We start from the raw sequence: 13,104 nt of genomic DNA on the forward strand, positions 1-13,104 counted from the left end.
CCCTTCCCACAAAAGATCAGAATGGCCTTGAACAAGGCTTTTAGTAGAACCAGAAAGTATGACCCACCATGGTATCCAAGCTAAATGTCCACCATATGTTAAGTGCTTATCTGGGCTCATTTAAACATCACAACCATCTTATGTGGTAAATACCATTATTTCTAATCTACAACAAGGGAACTGAAGCACAAAAAGGTTTCATGACTTGCCCAGGGTCACACAACTAGTAATGGTAGATATGGAATTTGAGCTCTGGTCTGTTGAACTGCAGGATCTATGCTACTAAGCAAATGTCAAAACCTTACCTTATGCATTGTAGGGGAGGCAAAATTTTACCTCTACTCTTTTAGAGGTTTTTGACTGACAATTGGGCCTGATAATTAAATTGGCATAAGATAGATCAACAGGAGAAAAGCATACAAACATTTAATACAAGTTTTAGATGATAGGGGCGTCTTCGTTAAAGAAATGCAAACCCAAAGCCACAGTTAGAGATAAATGCTTATATACTGAACTGGACAAAGAGTAGTAGATTATGAAAATGTGACAAGGCAGAGGAGCTTGGGCTAGGGTAGTTAACTGGGTGGAGAAGTGGCTAGGTGGATAAGGGTTAGTGTAACAAGGTTGGTTCGTGTAGATTTCCCTTGGCCTCAACTTCCTGCCCTGGATGATAATACTTTTCCTTCTGGAGTAAGAAAGACATCTTGCACATGGAAATATCTCCTGCTTTTAAGAAACAGAAGGAAGGTCAGAATGATCTTTGTGTATCTGCTGTTTTTCAAGTGCCTTTAACTCAAAATAGTCAATATGCCAGAGTGGCATATTTTGGGGATGCCATGTTCTTAACTCCTTCAGCAGCAACACGTTTTTCTGGGTGCCCATTTGATTTACAGGAGATACGCTCCAGTATTCTTGCCCTTCTATCTGTAGTGGGGGCTGTGGTTGGGGGCATAAAGCAAAGTATTTTTTAAATGTTCTCTCTCTCATTCTCTCTCTCTCTCTCTCTCTCTCTGTATGTGTGTGTGTGTGTGTGTATATATATATATATATGCAAAAAATGTACACTGTTTCTAAGGAATCCTATGGAAGTTGGCTGTAGAAGGAAATCATCTGACTAGAGGTTTTTTAGGTTTCGGCAGATTGACCGCCTGGAGAGATTTTTACTTAGTAACTTTTGGAAAATTCCTATTTCCTTTCCCTTTTCTCCTACCTGACTCCTTGATGTAAGGTCCATATGAAATGCAAGTTATTTGAGGGAACAAGAAGACATGAAAAGTGAAAATGCAAAAGGAATTTTGTGTCCAAGGTGTTAGTATGTGTCTGACATTGATGAGATCGACTCATGGTGTGGTTGCTAGAGTTTAGGTTATGGTCTTAGTTTCACACTTGGCGAAGTGTTAACCTTTTAGCACATGCATCATTGAAATTTTTCTCAGCTTCTATTTCTTAGAAGGTTGGAATAGAAAATCCTTGACTTCTCATTCATTCGTAAAATATTTGATTTCATGTCTCTTTGATATTTAACATATATTCACATAATATGAAAACATGTACTATATTTATAGCTTAAAGAATTTAAAGTGACATGTTTACAAAAATATAAAAAATATGTGTGTGTGTGTGTATCTCTATATATATATCTCTAATGCTATGTTGTGGATAGATCATACATTATGCTTGAAAGCAATGGAATTTTTTCTGTACTAGACTTTGCCCTGTCTTTGGATCAGGTGGTTTGTACAAATCATGGCTTAATTGGAGCCATATTTGCATTCTCTCATGTTTGACCAAAGAAGATATTATTAAGAATTAAAAGACCATGTGGGACCCCCAGAGTATCCTCTTACCCTTTAAATGGTAGATGGCTTTAGTAACAGCTGCCAGAAATTTTAACCGCCACTGACCTTTAGGAGTCTAGATTCCTAAAGGCCAGTGGCAGTTAAAAGGCTTGAAGGGCATAATGTTGCGGACTTAGGAGAACTGTGTTCTGGCTTCGTCACTTTGAAAAAGTTATCATTCTGAACTTCAGAGAGTACGTATTAAAATTGTTGACGTGCTTAGAGAATAGTAGCATCAATATACCTTTTATTAAATTGCTAATTTCTTTGATACTTTAATCAGGCACATAGTGTTATAGCTTTATGAATAATCATATCTCCAAATGATTTATGACAATTTCCATTATTAGAAAAATATAATGCCTCATTAAGCGTTAGGAAATTAGGTGTTCTGTGGTTTTTTTTGTTTTGTTTTGTTTTTTTTTTGAGACAAAGTCTCACTGTGTTGCCCGGGCTAGAGTGCCGTGGCGTCATCCTAGCTCACAGCAACCTCAAACTCCTGGGCTCGAGCAATCCTCCTGCCTCAGCCTCCCGAGTAGCTGGGACTACAGGCATGTGCCACCATGCCAGGCTAATTTTTTCTATATATTTCTAGTTGTCCAATTAATTTCTTTCTATTTTTAGTAGAGACGGGGGAGGGGGGGCTCTCACTCTTGCTCAGGCTGGTTTCAAACTCCTGAGCTCAAACAATCCGCCCGCCTCGGCCTCCCAGAGAGCTAGGATTACAGGCATGAGCCACCGCGCCTGGCCCGGTGTTCTGTGTCTTTACCAAAAGACTATCTCTCCTAAATGCCTTAAAGGATTTTTTAAATTAATCGTCACTAGATATCTCTTTAAAATATGTACTTTCCCATGTCTCCTTAAAGTAAACCTAGTTTTCTATTTTCTTGATGCTCGAGGGTCCTTATTAAAACGTTTTTTACTATGCCATGGCCTGAACAATCATGCTCACAGGTGGTGATAAAGGGAATAGGAGGATTTAGTCATTTTTGCCTTAAAATCCCCTCCCCCATGTCCACTGCCATGAATGGCCCCTTCTCCCTTCAGCCAGCCTCTTGCTTTCTAATTTATGTTTCTGAGCCGGTAGGGGCTAGGAAACCAGACTACAAAACCTATTTAAATTGTAACTAAAATTAAACTAAACCAGCTAAGAGTGGGAGCTTGGGGAGCTCTCACAGTGATTTAACTGGGTGAGTTTTAACGCATGGATTTGTGCCACGCGTGCTGATGGCTCCATTGGTTTTTCGCTTCCTACTAGCTAGAAATTCGACTGTGTGATTAGACAAGTGAATGCTATGGTGACTTAAAACTCCAGAAAGCATTTTGAATTAATTCTTGAATTCACACAGAGGAAGCAAATGTGTTAAATCTATTTCCAATCATTAATAATAGTGAAATCCCTCTAATTTAAAATACAGCAAAAAAGAGAAAAATATGTATAAACTGAGTTTCAAAATCATTCTCTGATTTAATTGGATCACCCGCTATTCCAGGGGTTTCTTTGAATGGGGAGAAAATTGACACAATGTGGAAGACTTTTTCTCCATTAGCTTCAGCTCACAATCTGGAGGACTTTTTTTCTTTCCTTGCATATTTTTGCTAAGCAACCATGAACCCAGTATAAATTTTGCAATTCTGTTGAGGCAAATTATAATTTTAACTGAACTTTCTCATAACTGACAATACGAGGCTTGAAAATAGTTTAATGACCTCATTAGAAAACTCATCCAACCTGTGGTTTTGCACAAGTGCATTTCGAATTAACCTTTTAGGTGCATTCTAAATTAACAGCTCCCGGCAGGCTTTCAAATGAAGCCAAGCCTATCAAATCCCTATCTCAAATTTGTAAGCTGAGTCTTAGATTTTTTTTAACCCTTTTTTCCTCTCAAAATCTATTTCTCATCTTTGGAGTTTTGATAGTGAAGAAAACTCTGCATTTTCCCTATATGTGAATAAGTCAGTTGTAGGAGGCTTTCATAAATGGTGTCTCCACACGTTTTTGAATGTGTAATTTCCTTATTGGGGAAATTAAAATGCCTTTTCTCAGCTATACAAATTGGAAAATGAGAGTAACTTTAAAATGAACATTTAAAAATGTAAAAAAATAATGCTGTTACTGGTGTAGAGTAAACCCCACTAAAGGTGTTGTTCAAAATGTTACATAGCCCATGCGTGAAATATTAATAGGTTAGTAGTATAACTCACATACGATATCCAAACCTAGAATATGTGAAAGCCCAGTTTCTGGCAGCTTTTTCTTCCAGTACCTTCTGCTGCATGTTTTTCTTCCAGACTCATCACTGTGGCTGGACTGAGCCTCTCAAAGGCTCAGTCATTGTTGTTGCTGTTTCTCATCTGTTTTCTTTCTTGAGGGGGCCCATTCCCTCCCTTGATTTTATATTGAACTCTGTTTGGTTGTCTTTTTTTTTTTTTTTTTCTGATTTCTTGTCATTCCTCCAAATGTATTCAGTTGACCGTAAGACATTTTCATTTGAATATCCCAATTCATTTGAAAGATAGTACCACCTCTTCTATCCCACCCCCAGCCCAAAGCAGATCCCTTCCCAACCCTCCCATCATGGTTGGGGTATCACTCAAGTTCAGTGCATGTGCTTACATGATTAGGGGGATGGAAAAATTATACAAAGTTGCCTGGATACAAATAATTAGAGGACAGTATAGGTGGGTGGGTAGTCAGGGCTGGAGAGATACCCAGCAAAGACTCAGCCTTAGGCCTGACGATTCAAGTATATGATTGCATTCTCTAGCAAACTCCATAGGGAAAGAAATCCCTAGCAAACATATAAGAAACACGGGGATCTTAGTTGCTGAGAATAGAAAGTTCAAGGATGAAACTAAGAAAAGGCCTGAGTTTCAGTAGAAACTATGGTACCAGAATCAGAGTACTTGGGCAGAGCAATGTCAGCTCTGATTTGCCCTGCATTTTAAATGCTAGAGTAGATGTCTTATTTACCACTCTATCTGCAAAGCCTAGTTCAGTGCCTAGGACTTAGGATGTGCTAAAAACAAAACAAAAAAAAGTTGAAAGAAAGAATAAATGAAATTCTAAGATAACATATTCAAATATGCTCCCTGACTTGAAGCAGGGTGGATAGTTGAGGTCTGGTTGCCTTTCCTAGGTGATGTGAAATCCTACCCTGAAAGTAAGGGACTTGGAGCCTCTGGTTTGGGCTGAATGTCTCATAGAGCTGAAGTACAGCTAGTGAAACCTGCCCCTGGTATTCCTGTAAAATTAACTTTAGTCACAAGAGAAGAGATGTAGTTGCTACATTTAATTTCTGTAACTCTCAATAAGTCAAGAGCAATACTTATTTTTAAAACCCTGCAGTTAATATATTTCCCTGTTTCAAAATTCTGTTTAAATTTTTGAGAGATATTTTACCTTCATTTAATTTGACAACATGTGGCATTCTGCTTTGAAAATTAAAATATTTTATAAATTTGCTTGGAATGACCGGATAGACCTGTTAAATATTTCGAAGGATGAATTTCAATGTTTTGATTGTGCCTCAAACACAAGTATTACCTTCCCTTAATCCTTTCCTGTTGTTTTATTAATGTAGTAAGGGATTTCACAAAGCCAGAAGTTTAGAAAAAGAAGTTTGAACTCAGCTGTCATTCAAAATCTGACCTTCTTGATATTTTCTAATCTCTTTTCTTCCACTATCCTTTCCAAGAACCATTGTAAGTGAAATAGTGCACTAGACCCTCCTGCTAGAAAAGAAATTCAAATAGCCCCTCACCACATGGCTGAAACAGTCATGATACCTTGAAGATTGACTGACATATCCCAGGTATCAGAATCATCAATTACAGTGGAGGTTTAGGTACTAACCCACCAAAGAACCTTTCAAAATTAGCAACTCAGAGAGGTTACAATAGCTTGGTAGGAGAACTGGTTGAGGTCTTTGTTCTAGTTCAGATTAACTAGTGGAACTTCCAGGCTCAGGTTACCATGGAGCCAAGTGCTGCCTTCCCTTCCATTCCTGGCCCAAGCCACACCTGGCGGCACCACCCTGGGGACTGCTCCCTCCTTGGAACCCATAGCAGCTGCTGTGCTCTCTCCTTGTCACATGGCCCTCAGCTTATCGGCCTTCTCTAGAGACCTGTGCCCTTATTCAGACTGCATGTGCTGCACACACTTAAGGCCTCCTACCGTCCTCCATATCCTGCCCATAGCAAACACTTAGCAAGTGTATAATCATGACATCATGGTCAAGGACAGTGACGATGATGATGATTTACAGGCATACCTTACAGATATTGTAGGTTCAGTTTCAGGCCACCAAAATGAAGCAAATATTGCAATAAAGCAAGTCATATGCCGGTGCATATAAAAGTTATGTTTACCCTATACTGTGCTTGGTAAGTGTACAATAATATTATGTCTATAAAAACAATATACATACCTTAATTTTAAAATACTTTATTTCTAAAAATGCTGACAATCATCTGAGCCCTTAGCGAGTCATAATCTTTTTGCTGGTGGAAGGTCTTGCCTCTATGTTGATGGCTGCTGACTGATCAGGGTGGTGGTTGCTGAAGGTAATGGGGGCTGTGCCAGTTTCTTAGAACAAGACAATGATGATGTATGCCATATCTATTATCTATCGACTCTTCTGTTCGTGAAAGATTTCTCTGTAGCATGTGATACTCTGTGGGTAAAATGCTATCAAATTTCTTTCAAAATCGGAATCGGTCCTCTCAAACCCTGCTGCTGCTTTATCAAAGAAGTTTATGCAATGTTCTAAATCCTTGTTGTCATGTCAACTATGTTCACAGCATCTTCACTAATAGATTCCATCTCAAGAAACCACTTTCTTGGCTCATCCATAAAAAGACCTGGATGGCATCTTCCTCCAATCTAAGGCTGTTTCATCTACATTGCAAATCTGTTGTTAGGTGTAGCCACCTTCATCAGTGACCTTAGCTGTATCTTTTGGGTAACTTGCTGCAGCTTCCCCATCAGCACTTGCTGCTTCACCTTGCACTTTTATGTTATGGAGACACTTCTTTCCTTAAACCTCAGGAACCAACTGTTCTAGCTCCTAGCTTTGCTCTGCAGCTTCCTCACCTCTCTCCCCTTCATAGAATTGAAGAGAGTTAGGGTCTTGCTCTGGATTAGGCCGTGGCTTAAGGGAATGTGGTGTCTGGTTTGATCTTCTATCCAGACCACTCAAACTTTCTCCATATCAGCAATAAGGCTGCTTCACTTTCTTATCGTTCATGTATTCACTGGAGTAGCACTTTTAATTTCCTTCAAGAATTTTCCTTTGCATTCACGACTTGGCTAACTCCTTGGCACAAGAGGCCTCACTTTTGGCCTATCTCAGCTTTCGACAAGCCTTCCTTACTAAGCTTAATCATGTCTTGCTTTCAATTTGAAGTGAGAGATGTGTGGCTCTTCCTTTCACTTGAGCACTTAGAGGCCATTGTAGGGTTATTAATTGGCCTAATTTCAATATTGTTGCATCTCAGGGAATAGGGAGGCCTGAAGAGGAGGAGAGAGATGGGGGAATGGCTGGCCGGTGGAGCAGTCAGAACACACACAACATTTATTAATTAACTTTGCCATCTTACACAGACATGGCTCGTGGTGCCCCAAAACAATTACGATAGTAACATCGAAGATCATTGATCACAGAACACTGTAACAGATATAATAATAATGAAAAAGTTTGAAATATTGCAAGAATTACCAAAATATGACACAGAGACATGAGAGCACATGCTGTTGGGAAAACGGTACCGATAGACTTGCTGGACAGAGGGTTGCCTCAAAGCTTTGATTTGTGAAAAATCTAATATCTGCAAAGCACAATAAAGTGAAGTGCAGTAAAATGAGATATGCCTGTATTTCATTAAGGAAAAACTGTGTTTAGAGCATTATGGGCAAATTAGCCATTAAGATAGTGGACTGTCTTTTCAGCCCAGGATGTGCAAGGTGCTTTTCAAAGCCTGAAAACATAAGGCATTAGATTTTGGTTTGGTTTGGTTTGATTCTGTTCTGTTTTTCTTTTTACAGAAGATAAAAAATAACTTTTTGAGATGTAACTAGGAATCGAGTTAATGGAATGTGCCTTCTACCTAAAACTAGTCCAATGTCTTAACTTTGAAGAAACTCAGTGTTTGGTGACTGAATAAATGAATGAGTGAACTGGTTTTGGACATGTCATCTTAATTCAGAGATTCTACATCAAAAATGGTACTTTTGAAAGTTAAGCTATTGGAATAATCCACCTGTATACCTTTTTCAATCCTCTGTTGCCTAAAATAAAAATACAATAGCATTCAAGTTTTTGTGTTTGGTAATGCCTGCTGTTTGAATGCCGTGCTACGGTAGTACTGAGATGTGGCTATTCCACATGGGTGACCCATGCAGTTGTGCACTGGGACCAGGAGTGAATGAGGCCATTCCTGGCATCGTGCACCTAGGCAGAGAGTCCTATCTATCAGAAATCCAACCCTGTAAGGCAGACTCCAGATGGGAGAGGAAAATATCTGTTGGACTTGCCTCTGACACGTCAATCGGAAAGTCTGCTTGGGCCTCCTCAAATGGGAAAAATGATGCATCTCAGAACATACTAAGGAAAATAAGGGGAAGGCGTTCTGACCCTCTTGGGGCCAGAACATTAAAGAAGGAGCAGTTTCCCCTGAAGACAACATGTCAAAGAGAAACAAAGCCAGATGCTAATTAAAGGCAGTAAGACTTATTTAATTCAGTACTACTGCAGCAGGGGAGAGACCCCGGTGTAACCTGAGCTCAACTTCTTGGAAACAAAAGGAAAGAGGCCTTTAAACACTGGAGTGTGCCAAAGGAAGAGTACCAAAGGGCCTTAAGGGATGTGATTAGGCCATCTGTGTGTGCTCACTGGTGCTTTTGGAAGGCAGGCTCCTGCCCTCCCACAGAGACCGGGAAATGGGGGCTCTGTCCTTGATGATGACCTTTCGAAGGGACAGCTCCCAGGTCCTCCTGAAGGACATTCCTGGGTTGTAGAAGATACATAACCATCTCAAAGGGATAGAAAAGGATTTACAATGGTAAGTTTTCAAAAGTAAATGCTCTAGAAAAAGGGAGTTTAGAGGCATATTATTAGATATTAGCTAGAACAAACAGAAAATTCTTTTGGCAGTGTTGAGATTTTTCAGGGAGACATTTAAGGGAGCTGGGATTATCTTCCTAGGGACATGGCTTTGAGCTACTAGGAACTATGCTAGTGTTTGTTCAGGTCTCTTAGTGTGGAGGGTCGATGAAATCATTTGTGTTGAAAGTTGCAATTCTTATCGGCCGAGATTGAGGCCTACTTGAGAAGAGACCTCCCAGAGTAGTCTGACTAGAGTTTGGTCAAGGAGAGAGTCTTTGTCATTCCCTTTGGAGAAACTCCACGGGAAAAATGAGAGGAACGTCAGATGGACCTTGGCCCAGCCACCCAATGAGGAGGAGCATGTCCTTCTAGTGGTGACCCTGAAGCCTCCAATTGTATGTTGACGAGGCAAATGTCATTTCCTTACCCCAACAACAAGTGCTTATTCAGTGAGTTGTGTTTAAGGATGCACTTTCTGGCTGTCCCCTGAGATTTTCTTCCCTGTAAAGTCAAACATTATCTTGTGAGAAAGAATTAAGATTCCAAAAGCTTGAGGGCCTTTTCCTCTTCCTTCTACTTATAAGAAAACTCTAATTTTAAAAATTCTTTTCCTTGGGTCTTCTACACCAGACGTTAGCAAAGTATGACCCATGGGCCGAATCCATCTCACTGACTGTTTTGTCAATAAAGTTTTATTGGAACACAGCCACATTCATTCATTTGCGTGCTGCCTGTGGTTGCTACAACTGAATTGAGTAGTTTCCACAGAGACAGTATGACCTGCAAAGCCTGAAGTTTTAGCTGTCTGGTCCCCTGCACAAAGGGTTTACTGAGAACTGCTACACAGACTAATTCTTTTCCGTTATATTTTCTATCTATTTGAATTGTAGATCTAGAAGGTTTACAGAATCCATATTGCTACCTTTGTACTCCCAAAAAAGTGTCATTTGAGGAATTGAGCTGGAAAGAACGGTGTTGTTTCAAGTCCTAGTAAAGCTTCAAAGAAAGAGGCCAAGTACGTAGCAGCTAAGGCATTTTTCCTTATAAACTTCAAACTTTGATTGGCTCACATAATTAAAGATCATACACAATGGAGGAAGATACGAATATTTGCAGAAAAGCTATTGTCCTTCATTAATTACAGAGAAATTTGTGTATAAGTCTCTATTTTGAAAGTAAAAATAAAACAATAATAAAAACCTTCATTTCTTTCTCTGAAAAAAATGTTACCTCACCTCCTAACTTATTCATCCTGTCCACGAAATCCATCCCCACTTTCCCTCGGCAAAGAAATGAAAAGTCTTATGATCTCAAAGGGTCACAGGAGGCCTTTAGTTTGTGATATTATTTCTGTGCCCCGAGGGGAAGAAATGACATTTTTAAAAGCATTTCACCTCACAGCCAAATATCGAAATTCTGGATTCTCATAATTTCCCTCTTCCTGAGTTTTGACATACTAAAACTAGGCTGATCACCTCATACTCATTAGGATTATTTAAAAAATGGAAAATAGCAAGTGTAGGTGAGGATGTGGAGAAATTGGAATCCTTGTGAACCGGTTGGTAGGAACATAAAATGGTGCGGCTGCTATAGAAAGCAGTATGGCAGTTCCTCAGAAAATTAAAAATAAAACTACCATGTGATCCAGCAATTCCACTTCTGGGTATATACTGAAAAGAATTGAGAGCAGAATCTCCAAGAGAGTTTGCATACCCATGTTCATAGTGGCGTTATTCACAAAAGCCAAAAGGTGGAAGCAACTCAAGTGTCCACGGACAGATGAATGGATGAACAAAATGTGGTATATACATACAATGGAATATTATTCCACATTATAAAGAAAGGAAATTCTGACACATTTTACAGCATGGATCGAACCTTGAAGACATTACACTAAGTGAAATAAGCCAGTCACAAAAAAGACAAACACTATATGATTCCACTTAATGAGCTACCTAGTATAGTCAAATTCATTAACCACCATTAATAGAATGGTGGTTACCAGGGGCTGGGGAGAAAGGGGAGTTACTGTTTGCAATATGAAACAATATTTTTTGCAAGATGAAAAAGTTCTGGAGGTGATTGTACAACAACGTGAATATTATTTAACACTACTGAACTATGCACTTAACAAATGGTTAATTAGGCTGGGCGTGGTGGCTCACGCCTGTAATCCTAGCACTCTGGGAGGCCGAGGCGGGCGGATTGTTTGAGCTCAGGAGTTGGAAACCAACCTGAGCAAGAGCGAGACCCCGTCTCTACTAAAAATAGAAAGAAATTAATCGGACAACTAAAAATATATAGAAAAAATTAGCCGGGCATGGTGGCGCATGCCTGTAGTCCCAGCTACTTGGGAGGCTGAGGCAGGAGGATCGCTTGAGCCCAGGAGTTTGAGGTTGCTGTGAGCTAGGCTGATGCCACGGCACTCACTCTAGCCCGGGCAACACAGTGAGACTCTGTCTCAAAAAAAAAAAAAAAAACAAATGGTTGATTATAATTTTATGTTATGTGCATTTTATCACAATTTTTTAAAAACACTAAGCAGATGGCATCACTGAGCTAATAGTTTTGATACAATGTATGACAGAGCCCAGACAATGTTTCTGTTTAGCCTCTGTCTTCATGATTTCACAGCAATTTGTGTATTTAGTTTACCTTTGTCAGGTGACAGGATGTTTTAATGAGGGGAAAAAATCAAATCAAGTGAATTGATCTGTTTTCATCACTTGTGCCTGTAACATTGTGTGGACTATAACCTCGGGCAAGATTTTCTATTAAGCTGATGATGAGGACCAGTCCCTTCTATGAGTTTGCCAGAAAGAAAAAAAAAAAAATGGGTTGGTGGTTTGCATTTGCCTTTCAATCCCATAGAGATCAGCCGGGTTTCCATCAGTACTGTAGCCAAATACTTTATCCTCTCACTGACTCCAGCCAAGATTGTGCTAAGAATCAGAACTTGAATTCTAAATTGCCCCCTTGGCCCAGGCCTTTACTCAGATCAACCCAAGTCAGATCAACTGGAAGTCAGTCTCTAGACTTGAGAAAGCGCTGGACAATATGATGGAACAAAGTTGCACGCGTGATGTCATAGACGACCAGACTCACGCAAATGGAAGAAAATGATTGCTGCTATTTTTATTTGTAAATTAAGCAGGGCATGTTTGTCAGCTTTCACCATGCATGTTACATTTACTTCAAAAGAAGCGTAAAAATACCAGTCAGAAACAAAACTCAGACGTTGCAGTCACAAAAGATGAGCGGAGAAGTCTGAGGATTCACTCGGGTGCAGTGTGCTGCTTGTCGTGTCTCGCTGCCTTGTCACAACTTTGAGGACTGACGGCATTCTCTAAGAACAAGAACGCCTCAAGGAAAGCTTTGAGTAGCACGGTGCTTTTAGACCTTCCTTCTCTATTGCATACGTTATGAGATTGCTTCATTCTTCTTTTTGTGGTGCTTGTTTTTCACTTTTTTCAATTGCATTTAAGGTAAATGTTTGATTCACAAACCTAACACTTAAATATTCTGGGATTTTTTTCAAGGGTGGTAAAATTAACTAAAGGTTAATTTTCCCTACTACAGATTAATAAATTCATTTCTCCTGTTTGAAAATAATGGATGTTTGGCAATACTGTTTTTATCATTAGGTAACAAATGCTTGGGAGCAGTATGGCCAAACCCAGCGTCTGTTTCTGGCTGAAGCATCTTGTCATGTAAGAGGAGAAGGCTGAGACAGGAAAAACAAAATATGCTTAGTATGCAGAATAGGAAAGGACATTCATAAGTTACTTGGATTTTTTTCTTAGATTTGGAAGGTTTTGTTATTCAATTAAAATAAAAGCACTTTAAAAAATTTAAAAAGGAGCAAAAAGAAGTAGAAAACATGACAACTACTGTATCTATTGAACAAATTGGATTGGTAACTAACAACCTTGCCAAAAGAAAACTTTAGGCCAGATTGCTTCACTAATAAATTCTTTCAAATTTTTAATAAGGAAATAATGTTACTCTTACACAAGCTGAGTCTACACAACAGAAAAAAAGAAAAGACTTCTCAACTTGTTTTAAAAGACTAGCATAAATTTGATACCATAACACGATAAAGATACTATAAGACAGGAAAACCATAGGCTAATATCTCTCATTATAGAAACATAAAAATT

At 39.2% G+C, this 13,104-nt stretch overlaps 1 protein-coding gene across 2 annotated transcripts in view; it reads left to right on the forward strand.

Moving 5' to 3' along the window:
- PHACTR1 (phosphatase and actin regulator 1) overlaps positions 1-13,104 on the forward strand; it is a 561,725-nt gene that overhangs the window by 421,424 nt on the left and 127,197 nt on the right. The gene's annotated exons all lie outside the window — the stretch shown is intronic.

This window comes from Propithecus coquereli, unplaced genomic scaffold (genome assembly GCF_000956105.1).
Source record: "Propithecus coquereli isolate 6110/MARCELLA unplaced genomic scaffold, Pcoq_1.0 Scaffold416, whole genome shotgun sequence".
NCBI classification, from domain to species: Eukaryota; Metazoa; Chordata; class Mammalia; order Primates; family Indriidae; genus Propithecus; species Propithecus coquereli.